The sequence below is a fragment of the Lepisma saccharinum genome, chromosome 7 (genome assembly GCF_977018435.1).
Source record: "Lepisma saccharinum chromosome 7, izLepSacc3.1, whole genome shotgun sequence".
In the NCBI taxonomy this organism is placed as follows: domain Eukaryota; kingdom Metazoa; phylum Arthropoda; class Insecta; order Zygentoma; family Lepismatidae; genus Lepisma; species Lepisma saccharinum.
The window spans coordinates 22034576-22040575 of record NC_139235.1 but is presented as its reverse complement, the minus strand read 5'-3'; the positions used below and the strand labels follow the sequence as shown (position 1 = coordinate 22040575).

The 6000-nt window shown below is 41.7% G+C and overlaps 1 protein-coding gene across 1 annotated transcript in view; it reads left to right on the top strand.

The window, feature by feature from the left end:
- The first annotated feature begins 574 nt into the window (after window positions 1-574).
- ds (dachsous cadherin-related 1) overlaps window positions 575-6000 on the top strand; it is a 471629-nt gene continuing 466203 nt past the window's right edge. The window contains exon 1 of the mRNA XM_083125066.1: window positions 575-901. The gene's annotated coding sequence lies outside the window, so the exon portion shown is untranslated. The remainder of the gene's footprint in view (window positions 902-6000) is intronic.

The following is a 6000-nucleotide window of genomic DNA, read 5'->3' as shown; positions in this document are numbered from 1 at the left end:
AGCTCTCTTTTCTTTAAGTCTTCATCCATGCAAGTTACGCTAAAACAAGGCTTTCTTTCCGTCTTTCATTCCTTGTGCCTATAAGCATTGTGCTTCTTCTGTCCAAACCCGCGGGAGGGAGAACTACTCAAAACACCTTATACTCCCATTAGGAAAAAGCAACTACGGTGCTAACAGCACAGGTTGCCGGTTCATTGGGAGCCCACGGTCACGTGACGAGCGTAGATCTGACGGGCTTGCGGGAAACGAAACGAGTGCGCCGACCTTTCTCTCTGATCTGCTGGATGTCAACTGGGTCTGGAAGGAGATTTCAACGCGCGAAGAATGTGCAATTTTTTGTGGATCGATGCAAACTTTGAATTCTGCGTCTTTGGACATGTGGGGCACTGGACACAGCGAACAGAGGAAAGATGGTAGTTTTCGTTCGACTTGAAAACAATCGACAGCAGCCTGTAGACGGCAGAGCCACTGGAGTTCCTCTGCCGAACCTAACACGTCTCGGTTCCGACGTTTCCCCTTCGTACCTCCCCTCGCTTGGAGCTGGTTCTCTCGCCATCCTACCAGTCGCGCAGAATGTGCTGTTGTGAAGTGTAGATGTTGTGGCTGTGATGTGTATTGTTCTGTGTCGCGAGGGGGAAAAGATTAATTTTCTGGGGGGAAAAATGATCGAAAAATGAGACAGGTGTACGATTTGGATAGTGATTGTCCCCTCTGAGAAAGAGATAAGATAATTGTGCACCTGGAAGCAGTGATTTCGACGTACGCTTGTGCATTGTGTAAAACAGGATCATCTGAATCTCTTTTGGCAAACGAAAGTTCGTTTTTAAGTTTCCGTGTTGTGATCGCGCGCGTGTGTTGTGTGATTTGTGGTGTTGTGTACAAAACAAGACATTCAGCACAGGTATGTTGATATATTATATATATTCTTAGCGTGCAAAACTTGTGCGTTTTTTTCTAAAAGGTTATAACAGTAGTTCCTTGACGCACAACAACCTGGTCGAATTTTACAAATTAGGCCTAACGTGGTGTGTTCCAGATTGACCGGTTGTTCATAATCCAAGCCGTGTTGAGTATTAAAATCGTAGATCTTACTTGGTGCTTTTTCGCTTTTGGTGACGAGATTTCAAAAGACATTCCATCCACCATGGTGCTTCCAGAGGGCCCATGCACCTTGCCCGGGGGGTTGAAAAGCATTCTCTCGGCGTATCTGTACAATCCGACCGATCTGTCGACTTGTTTTTCATCCACCTTTCTTCCACTTGGTGTACGAAGGACTGTTTCGGTTACCTGGGCCTAATCTCCTACTTTTTACTATCTACCAAGTAAAAGAAACCCTTCGCTGGCGGACCCTTTTTGGCTTTTCCGAACGAACCAAGCGAAAGATAATCCTAAACTAGGATGGGACGGCTTTAAAACGTTAAAAAGGAGCCACCGACAAAACAGCTAGAAAGAGTACAAGGTCCTCTTGCTTGCTACATGTGCCCGTCTGGCTATAGGCAATAACCAAGGTAGGCCTGCTGTGTTGAACTTCGGCGTAAAGTGTTGCGATGAGCTGTGAAGGACATATCCTGTAGAGTTGCAAACAGAACCGCCCCAGGTTCAGTACAAATGATCTTCCCTTGCGTTTGATTGCACGTTAACCTTTCCTGCAACTCAGAATAATTTGTAGATTTTTACAACATAATGTTTGTACATTAAGTTTGCACACTGTTCAGATATGCAAGGAGTAGGTATTACATACATTTCGTCGTGCTTTATATTTTTTGTGCCCAATAAACTACACGTGTCTTTACTATAATTATTATTATTATATGTAATAGAAATTCGCGACAGAATAAATCTTCATATTTATTTTTCATGTTCAACAGATCTGGTTTTCTTTGCTTTTTTCCCATTTGTTTTGCCAGTTACTGTGTAATTTTATACGCTAAACCAACCAAGGCAAGGAGATGAATGATTACAGCCGTGAAGGGATAAATATCTCATGCGCGAAAAAGATTCGAACATGGTTTCTCAACACACTAAGCACAACATTGAATCACATTTTTAGCGTTCAGTTTTTCAGCTTGCTTACACTTAAATTGGTAAATAAGGAAACCAATGGCATTCAACATATTTTGAAAAAAAAATTACATTGAATATATACATTTCAAGAATTCCTACAGACATGTATCTATGAATCCGGGTACGAATCGTTTGTGGTTGTTTTGTCATGTTCCTTTCCTTCTTCAGATAGAAACGGTATATATCTTACGCTACCAATTTGTTGTCTTAACAAGTTTAAATTATAAATAGTTTGTATTTAGGTTATTTTATGCCTGTCGCGCCGATGAGGATGAATGGTGAATTGTATTGAAACAGATAGAATGAACACAATGAACTGTCCGTGCTTTAGCCAAGATTCGAACCAAGAGCCCTTGGGTCCCTGGCACGTACTCCCACCATTCAGTAATGGGTCTTGGGCGTAATATTTATGTTTCTCAGTAATCGCCAAGGTGAAATTACATGGAGGCCCGTACAAATTGCCCAATTAGCGATTTGCGTCGTAATTATTAAATTTTCAACTTTTAATTGCACATTTCCCCGATTTATTTCTTATAGAAGCACAAATATACACATACTTTTTTTTTTCCATAAATATTTTGATTTTATGTTACAATTTGTTGCAGAGAACATGCTTGCTAAATTTGACACTTTCTTGCACATAAATGACGAGAATCTGTGTGGTTTTTAAATTAAGAAATGTTAACGATGACAAAAGGAAATGAGCGGTTGGTTGTACACTTGTTCCACCAATTCAACGAACGTGCCAATCCCGTGCGAGGACAATAGAACCTTTATTCAACGAAACAGGCACCTCTTTCAAAATGGTTTCCTTCTTCCTTTGAAGGGAAGGGGGAGATTTCGTCTCCCTTTGATAGGGAACAGAATGAACCGGAATCTAAGAGCATTGCAGCAGGTGTTCCTGTACATGAATGTCCCAGACCCGCTCGCCAGAAATTAAGAACAGGTACAGAATAAAAACATCCGGAGCCAATGACACGAACTTTTGCCTCGCTCAATATGTGCCCCCTCTCTCCCGTCTCCTCTCCCTCAAAGCACTTGTTGCCCCCGATCCATTGTGCATCCAGCAAGGAAGGATAGTTTGACAAAAATCTCCTTGGCAGAGCGGAGAAAGCTGATCCGATCGGACTACATTTATAGTTGTAAACCGCCTAGAGCTGAACACCGCTCGTCTACGCTCGATTGTGTTCGCCGCGGCAAGGCGTGTCAATGCTCCTCGATTTAGAATTGGTGAAAGTATTTAATGTACGATTTGTGTAATTGCAGGGTTGTGTCGTAAGAGTTTACTTTTTTTCACCACTACTCCCTTCTGAATTGATGTGACAGCTTCCCTTTTGTTCTCGTGACGTGGCTAGACTTGGGCCGCCGCATTCATTATGAACTCATGGGCAGAGGGCGTTGGTGTTCTCAATTTGTTTTCTGAGGATGGATATAAAAAGGTCCGTTTACGATTTTACAGGTCGTGGATTGTGTGTGTGTTGCACTGTTGAAATTAAACTAATCTGAAGCAATAGTCAGATTTCACCGCGTTATTTCACACACACAACAGTAACATTTCAAAATAATTTGATGTTATTTCCAGAATACTCGTAAGTAATGATCACTTACGATATATGCTACAGTTCTTAAAACGGGCTTTTAAAAAAGGCTCAATCTTAAACCATGTTATCTTCGTCTATTATTTACACACAATTCACTACCCTAGGAAGGTGTAAAGCTTATATCTATAAGTATTACCACGCAAATTGTCCATCGCCATACTGTGTTCATTCGCTTCGTTTTACGCAGTACATTTGACAAGTTGAAAAATTGAAACAAAAAAACATCAAAGAAGCAGTAAATTTCTGCACCAACACCAGTAAAATTCCATCCTTGAACAACCACAGTGTAAGAGAAAAACCAATGAGACTAAAGTTGGACGATTTGCCTGGTCATATTTATGCTGCCCACTCCATTTATTAACCTTCAAGATGCAGTTAAGCCAAAGTAGAATAAGAATAATATGCCCTGTACACATTTCTGCATGGGTTAAAGTGCATTATTCAATGGCTGAAACCAAATAAATAAAGAATAATAATGTTAGTGGCAGATTACTATGACTTCAGAGTAGTTTTTCTAACTTAGAACCTCTCGACGTTTCAGTGTGTATAGAACAGTATTGTTTTAATCAAATTTGAATCTCAGGTGTAGGGTTATGAACAGATTAGCTTATGGAGGTTGATTTCTTTGTTTTATTTTACTTCGCTTTTCTGCCGTTTTTGGCTAATCGAGATGATATGATGAAATTGAACACTCATCCCCATTCCGGAATTTTTGGCATCGTAGCGTTCTGTGCTAACCACTCCGACGCGTAGATCGGTAAGTTTATGGAGAATTCAGTACCCTGTTGTGAATCGGCGATGAGAATGTCAGTTTGAGTTTGTATGTCCTTTCAGAAATAGAATTATGCGTCACAAACATGCATTCACGCACCACCAGAGTAATAATATTTTTATTTTACACAATTTGTGCCGGTTTTGTAACTTTTGGCAGCATTCAGTAACGGTACCGTGATTTTTGGTGGGAAGTGTATTCACACTGTATTTGTAAGAGCGAAGGTAAGGAAGAACGATGTTACGCGATCGATTCTTCTCAGTACACAGTGTACAGATTCCCCGCATGTAACACGAGACGGCGAAGGAGTAACGCTATGTCCAACGTGGATACGGGCAGCGCGGTGCGTGCGGTGCGATGCGAGCAACGCGGCAGTCGTATCCGATCAAACCTGTAGTCAGAAATGAGCCCGTCCTACGTAGACACGTGACGCGTGCGATTCGTCCGCTCGCAACGCACGCAACGTTTGATTTTCAAACAGGTTTGTTTTGTATCGCATTTGCCGTCCGGTGGCCAGTCGCCAAGAAAGATGGAAGGGCTTATTGCAGAAGTGCAAACAAGAAATATGTTGTGGGATAAAAGAAACCCTCGTTACAAAGATCGTTTAATTGTTGATAAGGAGTGGGATTCCGTAGCTGAGAGTACAGGAATTAATGATAACAAGCACCATCCAATTTTTTCACAATATGGTCAAAGGTGTTTATTGTCATTCTTGTGTACTGATGAAATGCATTTTCATCTGCTCGTAGCTGCGGATACAGATGATGACATACGACAACCTATTCCTGAAGATTGTGTGCGTCTTTTGTCTGTGACGTTTCTTGTGTTCCTTCAATATTTTCATTTTAAGTACACTACTTTCCATTAATAGCACGGAGCGCACCGAACTGGAAGCCATGTTAGTCGCAACTGCTCAACACAATCGCACGCAGTAACGTTGGACACTCCCTGCGTTCACGCACATATCTGCGGTGCGGCGCTCGCATCACACCGCACGCACCGCGCTGCCCGTATCCACGTTGGACGTAGCGTAAGCGAAGACCCGGGGGTACAGCCAAGCTGGCCCGAACCATACGCTTCCTGTGAGCTGTCACTGCGCGCTCTCCACAGTTTCGATAAGTCAGGTCTCCGCTGTAGCCTACAGCGGCCTCCCATAAGCATGAAAACACACCAGCTTGTCGGAATGATAGTACATTCACTATGAACAAGAGTACAATATATTAAAAATGAGCTTTCGAAAGAAAGTGTGTGTGTGTGTGTGTGTTCTATTGCATTTTGTGCCTCGTCTTTTTTTCATCAGTTTCGTTTTGCAGTAATTTTGGAGCATAGTGAGTTCGAAAATCTTCATTTTTAAAAATTGAAAATAACACTAAAGCTGTTCAAATTTCTTTAATAAAAGTAACTGCTATGGGTCACTTTTTAAATCATTCATGTTTGTTGCGAATTTAGTGGAATAAATCAGATTGGTTTAGAATAATTCTAATTCATTTTCTGGGTTAATTTATTGCCAGGGAGAAGGTGCAGAGAAGATATAGTCCCCCCCTCCCCTGTTCCGGTACGTTG